The sequence below is a fragment of the Coenobita brevimanus genome, chromosome 105 (assembly GCF_032717465.1).
Source record: "Coenobita brevimanus isolate Jiangsu-jjx chromosome 105, ASM3271746v2, whole genome shotgun sequence".
Taxonomy (NCBI): Eukaryota; Metazoa; Arthropoda; class Malacostraca; order Decapoda; family Coenobitidae; genus Coenobita; species Coenobita brevimanus.
The window spans coordinates 12,901,412-12,920,912 of record NC_137058.1 but is presented as its reverse complement, the minus strand read 5'-3'; positions in this window follow the sequence as shown (position 1 = coordinate 12,920,912).

Sequence of the window (19,501 nt, the reverse complement as noted above, 5' to 3'; positions counted from 1 at the left end):
GGAAATTTTATGTGGTATAGTCCGGCAGCCGAGGGACTCCACTTTGATTTGACGTCTTAAGTTTTTTTTATTGCTTGCTTGCTTATATCATCAGTTTGAAGAAATACATTATTGGACATCTTTCAGTATTGAACATTTTAAAATATTTACGAAAGGTCTTAAAATCAACATAATTGCTATTTTCATTTAAACCGTTTTAACACCTTGAATTTGAGATGATCTCTTTGCCAGCCTTCAGTCTAAGTCCAGGGACACCAACTTGGAGGAACTGGCTAACCTCCCCCTCTCCTCCTTTTTGAGAAGAGTGAACGCTTACCCTTCGCTGAAGCTTAAGGGCCTCTGCTCCTCCATTAATAATGAAGGTACACAATATGTTCATTAAATATTTTACTTTTCTTCAACAATTAGCGATATAATTTAGTAAGGTAAATACAAAATCATAGAAGGTAAAGCAAAATTTACTTCTTTTAAGGAATATTCCTTCCTATTCATCAGCTCCACCCAAAACTTAGGGTTTCTGCTCTTTTTTCATTGTTTACGAATAACAAAATGTTTACTGTTAGTCATGTCACATTTCTTAACTAAAAATATCGTTTAGTTGTAGAAATACAAAAGCATAAACAGTAAAACAAAACTGACTTTCTTTAATCAAAATGATATTACATCCTCCTCATCGTGTGAATGATGCATGGCGTGAACATTTCCACGGTTGCATCTGCACTTTGAAGATATACATGGGTTTCCACTTTGGCAGCTGCACTTGATCAACTTCAAAATTTTGTCAGGCTCAAGTTTGAGTTTTGTGGATATAATTTTTGGCACCAATGACATTGTTTTGTCTTTTATCCACCCATAGTTAGTGGCCTCCAGCTGTGTTGGATGAAACTGAAGGGCATTCTTTCAAATAAAAGTCTGCAGGTGAGCACGCTTAACATTCTCAACAAAAGCCTCCGTCATCAGGGGTAGTGTGGCTAGTGGAGGAGTATTTGTTGCTCCACCCCTGTACAAACTTTAACTCTGGCTTGTGACATAGATATAGCCATTGGCTCGCCATAACATGCACCTATGAACCTGGTTACCTGTTCTAAGACTTCAGACCATTCAGCTTCAACATTAGCAATATGATTCAGAGATGATGCACCATGTTTCATAATATTCAACATTATTCTTTTCCCTGTCCCAAAATATGCAGCAACAGTATCACAGCCTCGGCAACAGTATCACAACCTTTTAATGTATGGCCTGCTAGCATTGTGGAAATAATAGGTTGTGTTTCTGCACATTTGAGTTTATGTCAATGACTGTTCTGCCTTTGATTGGTGAGTCCATTACCATTGGTGTCTGTAAACCTTACTGCAGACAGTGTTCTAGTAAAATGACATACCTGTATACATTGGTGTCATCACAAAGGACACTGACCTGTTTCTGAATAGTAACTGTAAGATGTATAGCCTGTTGTACAGTTATGTTATCTGCTTCCTCATGACTTGTTGAGAGATCTGTTGTTGGTGTGAAACCACCCACTCCAATTACTACAGGAATTTCTTCTTGACCCATTACAACAAGTTTGTTCTTATCTTGGTGGAAATCTTCATCTTGAAGAGGCTTTTGCAAATGATATCAGTCAACTGCTTCATATTATGTGTTACATTTAGGGTAAGATTCTTTGAGGGCAAAGGTGATGTGGGACTCAGTTGAAACACTCTGATGCCTACTTTTCTTCTTGAGATCCTTGTATAACTTTTGGTGCTAAAATCATGATATCTGTCAAAGACTAAGAAGACATCCTCTGTTTCTAGTCTCACTTTTATCAGGTACTTGAATTATACTCACAAATTCCTGGACTATAGCCTAGGCTGTCGGGAAGAACAAGATGATGGCCAATGGGGAATCCACAAAAGAGCTGAGCCATCAGTTACTGTGCAAAGAGTATCTCTTGCAGCATATCTAGCTGACTGCTCTATTCTAGTCTGATTCTTTAAGACTGATTTTGACTTGGATATATGGAAATTTGAGTCAGTGAAAATTGTTGTAAGAGTAGGAGAGAGCTCACACGAGATAATTTCTGCAATATTCATATCTCTCGAGCTTCCTTGAAGTCCTGTTACTCTAGAGTATATTAAGTTTATATCATGACACCGATCTATATTGATAGACTGCCATTGTTTCTGTTTTCTTTGTTATGGTATCATAGAATCCTTGAGGCAGTTTCCCTTAAAATTCCTCCATTTGTCTAGTACCTATTTCAACTGTTCTGTCAAGATTTACTGATGGTGGAAAATAATTCCATTCACTACATTAATAATGCCCTCTGGATGCTGTTCAGGGCTTCGTGAGGCAATGCAGAGACTGAGATTTCGCCTTAATCTTTCTTTGCCAGCTTTATCAGCAGTGATTCATGCGTTGGCTTCCTCCTTGTGAACTGTTTACTTGCTATGTGAAGGTTCATTCCGTTGAATGTTTGATATATCTTCAGGTACCTTACCACATACATGCAGACTAAGTGCCCAGGTCTTCAGTGTTTCAGGTCTCAGTGTATTTCCTATTATTCCAACTTTAACATGACCAAACCGCATGAAGGTAGCTTCTATAAACATACCACTCCATGTACCATTCCAAACACTTTATTTGTGCCTCATCACATGTGAACCTTTCATGAAGTGGGTAAAGACATTTTCAGACAAGGCTAATGCATCTAATATTGTATACTCCGTACCTTGCATAATTTCCATGCTTGGAAACAAGGAAGTAAGGTAATATGAGTTCAACTGCACACAGGTGAAGAGGCCACACACCTCGTTCTGTCTTTACAAATAGCATCATTATCAATACTGGTTTTATCCAAACATCAATCCGCAGCTTTGCAATACGACTTTTAGTTGCCAGGCAACTTGGCATGGCACCAGGGTCTGTCGAAATATTTAAATTCAACAAAACATGGATACTTTGATGCCCGAAACACCATATTCACATAATATAACTGAGTAATTGAAAATCAGCCAACGCTCTCCAGCAACTTTATTATATGCTTGCACAGAATGAACGCGATAATAATTTTTCGATAATACGAACTTTGGCAACTTTGACAGTGACGATACTGATTTGACGGTTTTGTTACAGGTTACACAAACGAGCTTTGCTTGTCATTTGTTAGTTTTAACTTTTTGCATTCATTTATATCCTGTGTTGGAATGATGGCTACCTGCAGCACGAGGGAAAAGGTCAAAGATTCCGCATTTGATTTAGCTCTTAGTTTTCCAGTGCATCAGTAACCTACATGCAAAAATGTCATTAGAGAATACTTGGAACACAAAATGACAGATCCATTATCAAGCAAGTCCACGCTGAAACTATTGCTGACCACAGGGTTGCCATTCGTACGATAATTATCGTACATGTACATTAAATTGCCTTTGGTACGTGTACGATACCTTTTTTTATTATCGTACGTTCTGTACGATAATTCTGTGATTTATGGCATAAGGGTTTTAATTAAAAAAATAATAATAATAAAAACATTTTCATCAAGAGTAAATCTTTTCCATATATAGTATGTTATGTGTAAAATGAGAAGTCGTAATTTTCCTTAGCACACGTAGGGTAATTGTGTTTATAAGATAGCTAAGCTTGTTGTATTTGTACTGAACGAAATGTACAGGCACATTTCGAGTCACATTGACGATTGACTGTTACGGTTTGATATTCGTCAGTCGTCACCGTGAAGTACTATACAGTATAAAAGAAATACTTATTTTGATACCAAGAAAGAATTAACCAAAAGTATCTTGTGTAATCAATGATTGGTAAATAGTGTAGAGGAATTGTTTGTTTTATTTAATAAATTTTGATGAATTTAACTTTTCTAAACTGAATATTGTTATAAAAACCTCCCTTAAATGATACCTGCTGTATACAGTATTTACATTACCCATTACATATATCGGAACTTATGAATTTCCACTTTTTCTTTTTTATTACATGAGACTAATGCTGTTTATATAAATTTAAAACACCATTGAATACATGTTGTGTTGGTAAGAACTCCATCATTTATTTTATCGTCATCATATTACTGTATAGCGTAATGTAGTAGTTGCAGAAAAAATATACGATAATTTTCACAGGCATCCGAAATATTTTTACGATTATTTGGGTGGGAAAACGATAATTTTGAAACATCAGTACGTAACTCGATGAAAAAAATCTGGCAACCCTGCTAAGCAGGTAGTAGAAATACATGAGAAGGCATCGATTCCTACAACTGACTACAAGAGCATCGTCATCCGTGTGAAACTCTTGATAGCAAAAGTTCAGGAGGTAAGAAAATACCCTTCAAACAAGAGGACTTCATGCACCTACTTGGGGAAGTTGACCAGCTTTGATGAGGTATTTGACATCTGCTGCTGTAAATGCTACAAAAATGTTGAAGCTCGAGAGAGGTCTGAGTGTCATTGTGTCAGGGCTTTCAAGATACCTCATGAATACTGGCCCTTTTGGGTGGACCAAAACAGTTGTTGGAAAATGTATATCGGAAAAGTAGACAAACAAAATACGGCAAAAAATGATCTTGCCCCAAACAGACAAATAAAAAGAAAGCTTCATGAAAAAACAGTTCAGGAAGCCATGCATGATGAAGAAGGCGCAGAAACAGCATGTAGGGATGATACTGATGATACTAGTTGTGATATATCAGATGATTAATATGATGATGATGGTACTGAAGAATTAGAGAGAGGCAAGCAGGATAAGAATAGATTGGCATATCCTGAACTATGTCCTGCATCAGACCGGTGCTAAATGAGCAACAGAGATATATGCTCCATAGTGAATGCTGCACTGAAGGACACTCTGTTCTTGCTAAGGAAAAGAAACTTGATCCTAGCAAACTTCGGCGTCAGAGAAGATACTGCAGGGATATTGCCATTCAACAGCATCATATCGCCATGACAAAGGTAGTTTGTCTGCGTTTTAATGGTAAAATTGACAAGACTGAGTAAAACCCCTTATGGTGAGAGGGTCATCATCAAGGAAAACCACTACTCAGTAACTGGCTTCCCTGATGCTGCTTACACAGATCATGTCTCCCCTGAAAGTGGAAAAGCAGTGGATATCACCAAGATCATGTCGGTTGTCCATGAGATCGATTCAGCAGAATCACTGCAAGCTACTGTTTGCGATGGCACGAATGTAAACAGTGGCAAGAAGAATGGGGTGATTCGTGTGCTGGAAACCCAGCTGGAGAGACCATTATAATGGCTTGTCTGTTTGTTACATGTCATCGAAATGGTTTTCAGATGGTATCTTGAAGCCATTGACAATGCAGCGACAGGTCCAACTGGCTCCAGAGGGGAAGTGGGTAGATCCCTTGAGTTCGATCCAAAGAATCTGACAACTGTAAACTATGAACGGGTGTGTGGAAAAACTTGCTTCTACCAGATGAAGTTCAGAAGGATCTCAGCAAAGATCAGCGATACTTGCACCGCGCATGTCTGGCAGTGCAAGTCGGATGAGCCGAAGGCGTAGGTATGAAACCTTTTGCCCAGCCGGGGCTACTGAACCATACCACATGGCTAACTAAAGCCAACTGTACACTGCAGCTCTATATGTCGTCAGAAGAGCCACCTCTAGTATTGAAACCATTTGTCTCATTCATTCTAAAACTTTTAAGGGCCAACTTGGTTCAAAGTGAGATCAAACAGTTCATATCAGGATTCGTAAAGAATTTCTTCTATATGGTGGAAATACTGTGAGAATTGCCACCAGAAGATCAGGGCATCATTCGCTCAATACTGAGCGATAACAGTTACTTCTGTCACCTTGAAGTTATCCTGCTGTCGGCTGTTGCTGATGAAGGTACACGTATATTGCATGGCTGTTGCACTCATCCAATGAGCGTGGGAGAATGACAGCGATGATATGAGAGTGTTTGACAGATCTGCTTTGAAGAAAGATTTTTAAGACCAAGAACTACGCCAAGCTGGTGCAGCTAGACAAATAATCTGTCACAATCTCTTCACTTTTGAAGAACGTTGCAGTGGACAACAGCCAACCCATAATCTTGGACCAACGCTACCTTGTCACTTTCAAGGTGTGGAACGTTGCGTGGAAGATGTAACATCGACCACGCCAAAAGTCTTCGGGCACCAGGCGTGACCTGGCATGCTTATGCAATGTAAGCAGTCTTGCAGAGATATCCCGAAGTGTGAGACTAGAAAAGACTTCTGATCGGAACTTACATGCCTGGCTCATGATTACGTTTCCTAATGAAACTGATCAGAAATGCGTTATGTTGTTTGTCAATGTTTAGTGTTTCATATACATCTGCGATTTGTATTTTTGTTTATACTGGCAGAATATTGTTTGTACATACTGAATACAGGCAAGCAGATGATTTTATGGTTCGTTCAAAGCTAAATCGTGCGAGAAATCCTCTAACACGTATCATTCAAATTCTTCATTTTTGTTATTATTTCCTCGATTTTTGAGTGAAAGTTGCTGTGGTGAGCATACGTAATATAAGAAACCGTTTGCGCTGTGGCGTAGTGACCGTGATGGAGCATCATTTCCACTATGTTTCAAACTAGCAACTGTAAGTTCTTAGGAATTCGACCCACCCTATAGCAGCACACTTTATCTGAACTGCGACTTTGTGAATTATGGTAAACAATTCATCAGTAGAGCTGTAGAGCTCCCAGTGCCTCATACGGTTATGGTTGTCAATGTCCATACGCTTCTGGCCATAGCTTGAGCTTGGAGACAAAAGAAATAATTAAATAAATCACAAAATATAAGGAATACTAAGCAATTATTTTTTTTTCACGAAAATTCCTCTGCATTTCATATTTTATAAATTGCCCAATACTGACAGCTGTCCGGTAAAGATAGTCGTAAAACAGATGGTGTGAGGAAGGAAAATCCACAATGAAAAAAAAAAAAAAAAACTTAAGACGTCAAAAATGGTTCACCCTAAAAACAGCATTTGGCTGCCGGACTAGTACAACATATCCAAAATCAACCAAAATCTAAATTATGGAACATACTACTTTTTACATCCAACTGGGGTAATGTTCCTTAAAAAAAAATCACAACAATATTTCCCCTAAAAATCACATAGGTGGCCATAATAGATGTCTTCTGTCCACGTGTGATATATTTGTCTACATCGAAAAATACAGATACATTCTGGTAACTTCCATATTATTTTTTAGAAATCAATTTCTTGTCACGTGGACTTCTTGCATTGCAACTGGTGGTGGGACTGTCGGAGTAACAATTAATTATAGCTGCTTTTTCGAGTATTGTTGTAGTTAACTATCACAGAACAGTTGTTGCAACTACCATTTCTTTCTTCTTTTCGGATGTAACACTGGCCTTCAGTGAAAATGGATATCTGCATGTTTTGTGAGAACACTCTGGGCTCTGCAGAGCCCATCACAACTCTCATGGCCAAGGGCTGCAATGGAATCGCGAAAGCGAGTGAACTCAGCCATGATAACACATCCACCATGCCAAAAGGGTTCACAGTAACTGTGGACAGTCCATGCAGCTGCTGCTGTCTATCACACCGTCTGCAGCACGAACTTCAGAACTGGGCATCAAATCCCACTCCAGTTCACTACAGATGATACCAAATCATCTAAGAATCTAAAGAAAGGAAGACACGTGATTCTGTGAAGGCTGGGGCATTTAATCAAGTGATGGAGTATCTTGTCACACACTACAATGAACAAACAACAGTGCATCTGTTGATATAAGAAAAAAATATGCCAGATTCTGTCCCCTGACATAGAACCTTACAGTTTTCCACATATATAAAAAAAAAGGCACTTTGGAGACATAATCATGATAGCAGAGGTCCATGGGAAGGCAAATGTGGTGACCTTCCATCTCGCTGCTGATAAGATAATTGATTATTTCTTCACCTATCTAAAGGACAATAATTCTCATGCTGAGAAGCTTCGAATAATCCAGACAGCGACTAAGCTTCTGAAAAGTGATACGAGATTGATCAACGAACCAAAGGACTCATACCCCCAAGCTAGTGAAATGTCCTCCATAGATAAGGCCATTTCATTCCTGCCAGAATCGTTTTGTACTCTGCTTAGATTGTTCTTTGTGGGAAAGAACAGTGAGACTAAAGCTGCATCTATAGGGAAAGCTATCTTGCAGTCAACCAGACGTCGTGTGATTACAGCCCCTTTGCAGTTGGGGCTAGGGGTGCAGTTGCATTACCATTACGGGTTGTGGTTCCTTATTGATTTACTCAGTGCTCATGGATTCTGCAGCTCGTACCATGAAGTGCAGCAATTTGGGCGAAATGCTGCTGTTTAGTAAGGTACGGATGTGCCCAACTTCACCGCTGGTGACCACATCCAGTACATGGCAGATAATGTAGACCACAATATACACACTATTGATGGGCTACACACATTCCATGGGATGGGTATCATTGCTGCTGTTACTCCTGCCAAGAGTTACCACTCGGGTGCAGTGGATTTCTGTGACTGCTGCAGATATTGCAGCTGTGGGTCGTGTCAACATCATGACCTCTGCTACTCCATATGGGGCTAAATCACTCAAGTATTATCCAATGAACTACACTTCACACATGGATTTCCATATAGACGCCACTGATGCACTTTGGGACATGGCTGTGCATCTTTGCTCAACACGTTCTTCTTGGGCGGGAGCTATGCAGTCCCAATATGCTGGACCCCATCCTGGTCCAGCATCTGTTTTATTTTTACCCATGATAGATTTGAATCCAGGCAACCTCTCCTGCATATACTCCGAGCTTTTATATATTTGTGACCATGCAGGCCGCTATGGTGTCACTGCAATGATAATGTTTGACCAGTCCCTTTGGTGGAAGGTTATGACTATAGTGGAAAATGAGCCACAGGAGAGTAAGCTGTGGAAGATTATCCTGCGGTTAGATGGACTCCATATTCTCACGAGCTTCTTGGGATGTATTGGGCACATTACGGATTGATCAGGATTGAGGAGTGTTCTTGAGAAGGTGCAAGGTGCATGCCAGCAACACCGAGTCCCACATGTTGACTAGTAAAGCATATGAGAGAGCAGTGCATGGCTACATCCTTATATCAGCAGCATTGAACACAGTGCTTACTTCCACCGCACTGGATATGCCACTCCCTCATGTGAGCCATGCTTGTCCCAATGAGCAGGACACTCCTGGCAGAACTGCCGATCTGAAGAGTGATCTAAAGGATGCAGCTGAACTGTACAATGACCTGCTGTTTGAGGCACTCCAGCGTCTCATTGCCAAGGGATAGGAAACCAAGGGGTTCCTACTAGACTACTGTATGGCAAGGCTATGGCTGCAGTATATTGATATTGTTAGTATCATGTGCCGTTTCATCCGGTCAGACGAACAGCTGACTGGAAACTTAATCTGCAGGCTTTGCAGGAAATGCTTCCGCACATGCTTCCGTACATGCAAGCTGCATAAGTCTATATATACTTACAATGCATGCAGCCTTTGTTCACAGAGAAGACTTTCAAAGATGGACTCCATGTGGTGCAGTGCTCAGACGGGTTTTGGGCAGGGTTGTCCACAGATCTGAATATTGATTAGATTCTAATGAGAAGCCTCAAATCCACAGGAGACCTCACACGAGAACGTGGGATGGTTGAGACTCACTGGCTGATCTGGCTGTTGTCAAGCCCACAATGTGCGGAATGCAACCATGCCATGCAGGAACTCACCTCAGTAACCTTCAGCACAAGTGACCAGCACAAGGATATATCCAGGGCTCGTCAAGAAAGGGACACGAGTGACACAATGAAGCTCCTCTCCTTCCTCTCTGCCAGGTACCCCTTTGTACATGATACCAATCTGATCTGCATTGACTCCGGCGTGTGTGCTGACTCTGATGTCATTGCAGACACAGCAAAGTGTGTTGGTGAGAAAATCAACAGTAGCATTATAGGGAAACAAGTCCAGGATCATGTGTTCAAGAAGAACAAGCATATTGTTACAATAGCCAAGAAGTCTGTAGTGCGCCTTCGTTCCTCTTCCATTGAAATTGACCCACAGCTGCTCTTTTAACGACCTATTATTCCAGGCATCAACAGCGATGAACTGGAGCACGTGTTACAGTATGAACTCTCCACATACCCACAAGCTCTATTGCAGGATGGGTAATTCCTGTTGGAGGCTGACAAAGCCTCTCTGGCCAGTGCATTGTGGAATCTCATGCAAAATGCAGGTCAAGATCTTTCAAGTGGAGTTAAGTATGTACTTGACATTTGTGGGCTTCTTAACAAATTTCCATAGGAACTTCGTCCAGATGCCCAAACCTATATGGACATATGCCAAAATTACGTCAGGGATGTGAAGAACAAATATGGACAGGTAGCCTTTGTCTTTGGTGGGCACACATCTGAGCCAACAACGAAAGTCAACACACATTCGAGGCAGCAGTAGGACAAGCCACGCCCAGAAGCACTTCTCATTATTGGTATGATTAGTTCTCTCCCCAAAGATAAGTCCTTCAACAGTGCCAGCACACAAAAAATTTATAAATCTACTGGGTGCCGAATTCGAACATGCAAGTTACCATGTGTTCCATGCTCAATCAGACGCTGATGTGCTAACGGTCCTGACTGCAATTCAAATGGTACAAGACCATGACACAGCTGTTGTTGGCAAAGATACTGATCTGCTCGTACTCTTGTGCAGTTTGGCACACAACACACATCACAAACTATTCCTTAGGCCTGAGCAGAAGACAAATACTCTCAAACCATCACGCTGTTGGGACATTCAACTTTTGCAGAAGGCTGTTGGGAAGCATGTTGTTGATAACCTTCTTTTTGTGCATGCCATCCTAGGCTGCGACAGCACATCACATTTGTATGGCATCGGCAAGCCAAGCACCCTGAAGAATACCCAGTCTAGTGCCCACTTCGTCACCAAGCTGCTGTATTCTACAGTTTCAACACCACACTGCATGATGGAGAACATGCACTTGTCTCTCTCCATCGTGGCAAACCTGGAGACACTCTTAACAGCCTCAAATTGCAGATCTTCCATCAAAAGGTGTCCTCCAGCACGATTTGTGTACAACCCCAAATTCTGCCACCTTCCTCTGTCACTGCCAAGTACCATATTCTACGAGTATATCACCAAGTGCAGCAGTGGCTAGGGGCAACTCTTCCAGCTGAAGACTAGGGATGGTTAACTGAGAATGGACAGATAGAACCTACTACCACGGACATGCATCCTGCTACAGGCCATTCATTGCAACTGTAAATCAGGGTGTATGACCAAGCGCTGTGGATGCCGGAAGTATGGGTTAGAATGATCGCTGGCATGTGGAGAATGCAAGGACATTCACTGCAGCAATCGTACAATGGAAGATGCAGACAGTGACAGTGATCATGATTAAATACATATGTATGTTTATGTGTATATGGTGTATATGTACTATACTGTTCATTTGGTCATTATGTATCTGGCTTTGGCATGTACAACTCATGCAAAATGAGCTCAGAATTAGAGCTCGATTTTCGTGTTTTATTTTTTACCTTGGTTTGCTCTTTTTTTTTTTTTTATGTATCTTGACCTCTGTTCTAATAAAAGTTTTTTATTATAACAGTCAATTGTAAAACGCATCAATTGAGACCAGAAGGGAGAAGATGTACCTGATAATGTGAAAGTTATGAAATGATACAGGGACCTTACCCCTAATTTTCTCCTAAACATTGGTATTACGTAGTACTTAAACCACAAATTTCACAATGTTCCATATGTTTAATTTTGGTTGATTTTTAATATGTTGTTCCTATATAAAAATTGTAAAAAAAAACAGGTTTAATTACTATTGCAATTTGTTTTGGTTGTATAACTAGATTGATTGAACTATATCCGTTGGTTAGACTGAACAAGAACAATATTCTTCAGATGTCCCCGTCATGAGAGGATCAGTAGTACCAATAACAACTGTCCCAGGCTGCGTCTACCGAATAAAATCACCTGGCGTTAGCTGGAATTAAATGCTAGAGTTTGTCCGGCCATGGAAGGGTCAGTAACACTCGTCTTCATCTTGCCGTTATTAATACACGCACATCATGACATTATTAGTAATTATGGAAGAACTTGTAGTTGTCGATGGCACATCTTGATGAGTCTTCAAATAACTGATAATATGTCTAAAGTAAGGCAGAGCTCCACAACATTTTGGCTTCTAGAAAGTAAGGACTTTTTATTTAGAACCAAATAGGCACTGCCAGGATCGTTAACATACTGTATATCCTATATCATATGTACTGAAAAACAGGCGGAAAATTATGCATAATTACCTTAACGAGGGGATACAACAAACGAACGAAATTAAAATCGTCACTTCGAAAGCATTTGTAGGAAGTCAGTAAACTCTCATTCTTTCTGAAGTTACATATCATCATCATTATCATTACCATCATTACTCCCTATATATTATCCACGAAATTTTGGGTTGGGTGAAGTTTAAAATAGGAAAAGAGGGTATAACAGAGATATCAACAGTGCCTAGGAAATTCTTCGTTCCATCGTTTACCACCATAATCATGAACAGCAGTAACACCCACACAAACTATCCATCGACACAGCATCATCAGCAGTTGCTGCTACAATCACCAGCGACAGCAACATCCACTTATAAACCAACCATAAACACAGTACCACCCCCAGTAATCACTACATTCTGCAAAAGTAGCAACACCCACATAAACTATTCATCAACACAGCACCACCATCAGTTACCACATTATTCTGCAGGAATAAGAAGATGAAATCTGCCACTTCCGTCACCTGCCTCATTTCCACTTCCCACATTTCATCCTTTTCTGTCGAGTCCATGGTTGCCAGTGAGCATTCAGTGTCACAATGGTGTTGCCAGTAAAGTGTGGGTCTTTCTCAGGCCCAGGATTATGCCCCTGTTAACACTGTCTAAAGTCGACTGTTCAGTGGAGTAGACTTCCTTAAGCATTCTCTGGAGAAACATCATATTTAAATCAATATTACTAATACTGTGCTATATCATTTTTCATCCGATGGACCCCTTCCAGGAAATGGATCAGAGTATATATATATATATATATATATATATATATATATATATATATATATATATATTTATACACTCTCATCTTAAATGTAAGGACCAACTACTTAGCCCCGGGCTCCTACGCTCCTCATGGGGCAATGTAGGATTGGATATATATATATATATATATATATATATATATATATATATATATATATATATATATATATATATATATATATATATATATATATTGTTACGGAGCAGAGAAAACTGTCCCGCAAAGTTCCAGGTTCAAAACAAAAGAGTTAGGTAAAATTACAAGTTAAAGTTTAATGCTCAAACTAACAACTAAACATTTAGGACTCATAAGGATAATGTAATGGCAAAAAACAGGTTAAATATATGGTTAACTGCAATAGCCTCTATTAACACGAAATTAGCAAGTGTAAATTTATCTAAGTCAGCCCTGATAAAATGAGAAAACCGGATAATGCTCAGTGAATGCAAGATATATTATTAGAGATACAAAATATTATTAATAATGGCTGACGCCTAAAACACATGAATCACAAAAACCTCACTAGGCCTACGAATTAACACCTTATGCTATACAGTACAAAAAAAAATGTAATAACAGTTATATTCAAATTACACAGCAGCTAGATGGTTGGAGACTTCCTGAACACTCACAAAAATAATAACAACTGGAGAGGGGAGGACAGAGATGTGAACAAAATGAGGAGTAGATCTAAGTGGCAATTAATGCAGAGACTGAGCTCATTATATAGGGGCCGGCAGAGCTTGATACAACTTGTAAGAAGGACGCGCAAATGAAGCCATAGGGGACAAAGAGTTGACACTCCTGCTCTGAACAACAGAAAGAACGACTTACTCTACTATAAGGGTAGAAGGGGGGAGTGAGGTAAAACACTCAAGCCAGTCACTATGGAAGCCACGAGGCGAATCGTGATCAAACATGCAGCATACTGTACGTTAGAATTATACAAAGGATGATGAAATCATAGGCTATGTAACACCTCCCCACAAAGAAAAAGAAATTTACAAAGGAAATTTCTTATTACTCTAAAACAATCTGTCTAAAGTCTAGATAAGCAATCTGCAATAACATTTTCTTTCCCCTTGACATGTTGTATGTCTAATGAATACTCCTGAAGAACTAGACTCCATCTTGTCAATCTCTGATTTTTATCTTTAAACTTACTAAGGAATTTCAGTGGGTTATGATCGGTATAAATGACTATGGGGTCAAAACCAAACACAAATAAAATGAAAAATGCTGTAAACCCAAAATCAAGGCCAAAAGCTCTTTCTCAGTAGTTGAGTAGTTCTTTTGAGGTGGAGTGAACTTCTTACTGTAATAAGATACAGGGTGTTCAATACCCTGACCATCCTCTTGCAGCAAAACAGCCCCAGCTCCTGTATCACTTGCGTCAACAGCCATCTTAAAAGGCTTAGCAAAATTTGGAGTAGCGAGCACTGGCTGACTTAATAGGATAGCTTTAAGTTTACTGAAAGAGGATTCACAGTTATCGGTCCAGGGAAATTTAACTCCCTTTTTCAGTAGGTCTGTAAGTGGTGATACAAGAATTGAAAAGTTAAGAACAAATCTCCTGTAATAACCTACCATTCCCAAAAATCTTTGTAGCTCTTTCCTACTTTTAGGTCTGGGAAGATCACTTATAACCTGAACCTTAGCTCCTGGTGGTGCAACATGCCCATCACTAATTACGTACCCAAGGTACTGAACTTTAGCTTGACCAAACTCACACTTTGATAAATTGGCTACAAGATTAGCCTGAACCAAACGCTCAAGAAATTTACTGACATGGCATAGGTAATCTTTCCAGTTGTCACTGAAGATTAATACATCGTCAATATAAACAACACACCCTGCCAAACCCTCTGTTACAACATTCATGAGCTTCTGAAAAGTGGCTGGTGCATTCTTCATACCATATGGCATTACAGAACGTGCAAAAGTCTTTCCTAGTGTTACAAAACATGAGATCTCCCTAGCACGTTCAGTCATAGGTACTTGCCAGTATCCCTTTAACAAATCAAACTTACTTATGTACCTAGCCTTTCCGATCTTGTCTATGCAATCTTCCACGCGAGGGAGAGGGTAAGTGTCTGTTTTGGTTATCTGATTAACACCTCTATAGTCGATGCAAAGCCGCTGTGACCCACCTGGCTTAGGGACTAGAGTGACAGGAGAACTCCACTCGCTCTGACAGGGCTCAATCATCTTGTGGTCCAACAGGTAGCCAAGCTCCTTCTGGATGAGAGGAACTATCACTGGGTTCACACGGTAAGGAGGCAGTTTAATTGGTTTTGCGTCTCCAACATCGACATCATGCATCAACACAGTGGTTCTTCCTGGAGTGGCACGGAACACTTGCGGGTACTTCTGCAGTAATGCCGAAAACTCCTGCCTTTCCTCGGGAGCTAGATGAGAAAGCTTAGTCTGGAGATCATTCATGATATCAGGATTCTTCCCCAAACTATCACTCAGACTCATGCTGCATGGGAGAGCTTCACTTGCAGACTCGGGTTGGAACAGCTACAGTGCAGACTGGGTTATTTTCATCCCGCCTGTGATATAACTTTAGCATGTTGATGTGACAAAGTTGCTTGTTCTTTCTACGACCTGGTGTGGCGATGACATAGTTGGCATCACTGAGTTTCTTCTCCATGAAATAAGGACCACTAAACTTGGCTTGAAGAGGTTGCCCATGCATCAGTAGCAGAATCAAAACCTGATCTCCTGGCTGAAAGTGGCGTAACCTGGACTTCTTATCATACCAAGTCTTCATCTTCTCCTGAGCAGCTCCTAAATTCTCTCTCGCCAGCTGTAAAGCAGTGGACAGCCGTTCTTTGAACTTCATCACATACTCCAGCAGGATGACGTCATCTTCCTCCGACAGCCAGCATTCCTTGAGTAGCTTAAGGGGTCCTCTTACTTCATGGCCAAACAGTAGTTCAAAGGGTGAGAAGCCCAGTGATTCATTTGGAGATTCTCTTGCGGCAAACACAACGAATGGAAGACCTTTGTCCCAGTCTTTCTGATGTTCCAAACAGTATTTCTTGAGCATCGATTTGAGTGTTTGATGATATCTCTCCAACGCTCCTTGGGTCTGGGGATGGTAAGCTGAAGACGTGATCTGGGAGATGCCCAACTCTTTCAGAGACTGCTTGAAAACATTTGATATGAAATTACTTCCCCGGTCTGACTACCTCCTTGGGCAGACCAAACTTTGTGAAGAACCCTAGCATTTCCTTAACCACGTTCTTTGCTGAGATATTTCTAAGTGGAATGGCTTCAGGATAACGAGTAGCCATATCAATCAGGGTCAACACATAAGAAAATCCTGAAGAAGTCTTAGGAAGAGGTCCCACAATATCCACCAACACACGGGGGAATGGCGCCTCAAAAGGAGGAATGGGAACTAGAGGTGCAACCTTTTCTGTCTGATTACACTTTCCCACAACTTGACAGATGTGACAAGACTTACAATACCAGGAAACATCCCTGAAGATACCTGGCCAGTAGAAGTGTTTCAAAATGCGTGCCACAGTCTTCCTCACTCCAAGTTGTCCTGCCAAACTGGAATCATGAGCCACTCTAATGATATCCTGCCTACAAACACGAGGGATGACAGCTTGATGTACAACCTCCCATTCACAGTCGGCTGAGGCTGTTGGGGGTCTCCACTTCCTCATAAGTACTCCTAACTTTATATAATAACAAGTAGAAGCACCAGCTGACTCTTCCTCACTGCAAGCAGAGTTAGCTAGACCTTTCAACTCAGGGTCTGCAACCTGCAACTCAACCAAATCTTGACGAGACAAATTATCAACACTACGGGGTACTGCCTCTGGTGAGTGGTCCAAATTAGCAAGAAAAGTGTCAGCTAGGATAACATCATCATCATCATTGTCCTCTAAGTCACCAGTAACTTTAGACTTAGCCCTAGTGACAGCACATGCAGAGAACACATCAGGGACATCACAATCCTGGGTCGCAGCCACTGGCTCACTAGACAACTGAGAAGCTGGACACACTTGACTTCCACCAATATCATTTCCAAGTAAGAAAGTTACACCTGACATTGGGAGTGTCCCAACCAACCCAACCATAATGGAATCATTAACAAAACTAGACTCTAAATTCACTCTGCACAGAGGGACAGAGAAGTAATTATTCCCTACAACTTGTAAGATTACAGTTTCATCAGAGGAATTAACATTAGAGCCTAGAACACTGGTCAGCATAAGGGATTGGCAAGCACCTGTATCACGATATATTTTAACTGATTTCCTGTCATTACTGTCCAGAGGACTAACAAAACCATCAGACAGGAAAATAGCACATGAACTATTGAGAGTGTCACCCATGTTACTGCTCAAAAGAGGAGCTTCATCATGAGAATTTAATTAACCCCTCAAAGCAGGTTCAGTTAACTCGGTTAAAGAATTCTGGGAACTCTCAAGGGTTGACACTAGACCAATTGACTGAATATTTAAAGACTCCTTTTTGTTCACATCACGCTGTCTCCTGAAACATTTCTCCGTAGTATGACCAAGCTTACTACAATAAGTACATTTTCTTTTCTGAAATCTAGAGGTGGAGCTGGTATTTACTTCCTGAGAAACATCATCTTTATTCTCTTTCCTGTTACCTGTACTCTGAGTAGAGGCAACGTACTTACTCTCAGCTTTCCTTTTTTCTTTAGAATATCTCTTGTGAGTGAGAACATATTCATCAGCTAAAACTGCAGCATCAGACAAATGATCTATTCTTTTCTCATCAAGATATAGGCTTACATCATTATTAATACACCTTTTGAAGTCCTCCAGCAAAATCATCTGCTTAAATTTATCAAAATCTGAATTTACATTCTTAGAATTTAAGCACTGCTCTAACAGATCTTCTTTGATTTTTGCATACTGAACATGGGATTGCTTATCTTGCTTATAAGTTGTCCTAAATTTTACTCTATAGGCTTCAGGAACAAGCTCATAGGCCTTAAGACTCAAGCTCTTAACTACATCATAATTATCAGGTTGATCCTGAGGCAAAGATGCATAAGTTACTTGAGCTTTACCGGTGAGAACAGTTTGAAGGAGTACTGGCCAATACTTTTTGGGCCAATTAAAACCTGTAGCTACCCTCTCAAACAACTGAAAATACTTTGTTAAATCAGATTCATTAAAAGGAGGGACAAGTTTAACATTTTTAGCCACATCAAAATCATCAGAGCCAGATGATCCAGTTCCACCTTGTTTCATGCGATACTCATGGTCTGCCTGAATCCTAACTAGTTCAATTTGTACCTGAGCCTGTGCCTGTGCCTCCTGAATACGAGCCTGACACTCAGCCTCCTTAGCCTCAGCATCCTTAGCACGAGCCTGAAAGTCATCCTCCTTAGCACGAGCCTCCTGCAGGGCTAGCTGTAACTTAGCTATTTCAATCTGCGTTTGCTCATTTGGAGGAGTTACATTAAACAAGCTTTCATTAATCATGTCAGCAATTTGATCTTTAAAATGATGAGAGCGAACAGCAATTCCCAATTGTTGAGCAACAAGCTTAAGTTCATTCTTTGTTCTGTTTTCTATATCACACACTGTTTGCACATTTGACAAAAAATCTTTGGCTTCATCAACCGTAGTAATAGTAGACATCATGAATAAATCACAGTCACAAAATATCAAGTAATATCCTTATGATAATATCCTGAATATCCTGATAAGAGGTCGCCAAATTTATGTTACGGAACAGAGAAAACTGTCCCGCAAAGTTCCAGGTTCAAAACAAAAGAGTTAGGTAAAATTACAAGTTAAAGTTTAATGCTCAAACTAACAACTAAACATTCAGGACTCATAAGGATAATGTAATGGCAAAAAACAGGTTAAATATATGGTTAACTGCAATAGCCTATCACTATGGAAGCCACGAGGCGAATCGTGATCAAACATGCAGCATACTGTACGTTAGAATTGGACAAAGGATGATGAAATCATAGTCTATGTAACAATATATATATATATATATATATATATATATATATATATATATATATATATATATATATATATATAGATTTAGATATAGATATATTGTTACGTCCTCACCCCACACTGCCACAGGCTCCACCAGCAGTAGTTCAGTACAGGAAGGACATTGCAAAGTGAGTTCTTCTTCCTATGGTCAGCCTTCAGGTGTACAGTACACAAGATCAGCTGAGGCGAAAATAAACACTGGCTTCTTAAAGTTCACTGTCTTTATTTTCCAAGTAACTCCATTTAATGCTTTCCAACTTCTCATCACTATTCTCACAAGCACTGGAGCTATATACACACTTTACTGATTATAATTACATTTAATGTTTAACAACACTTCACAGTTATTACACTTAATGCTTGAC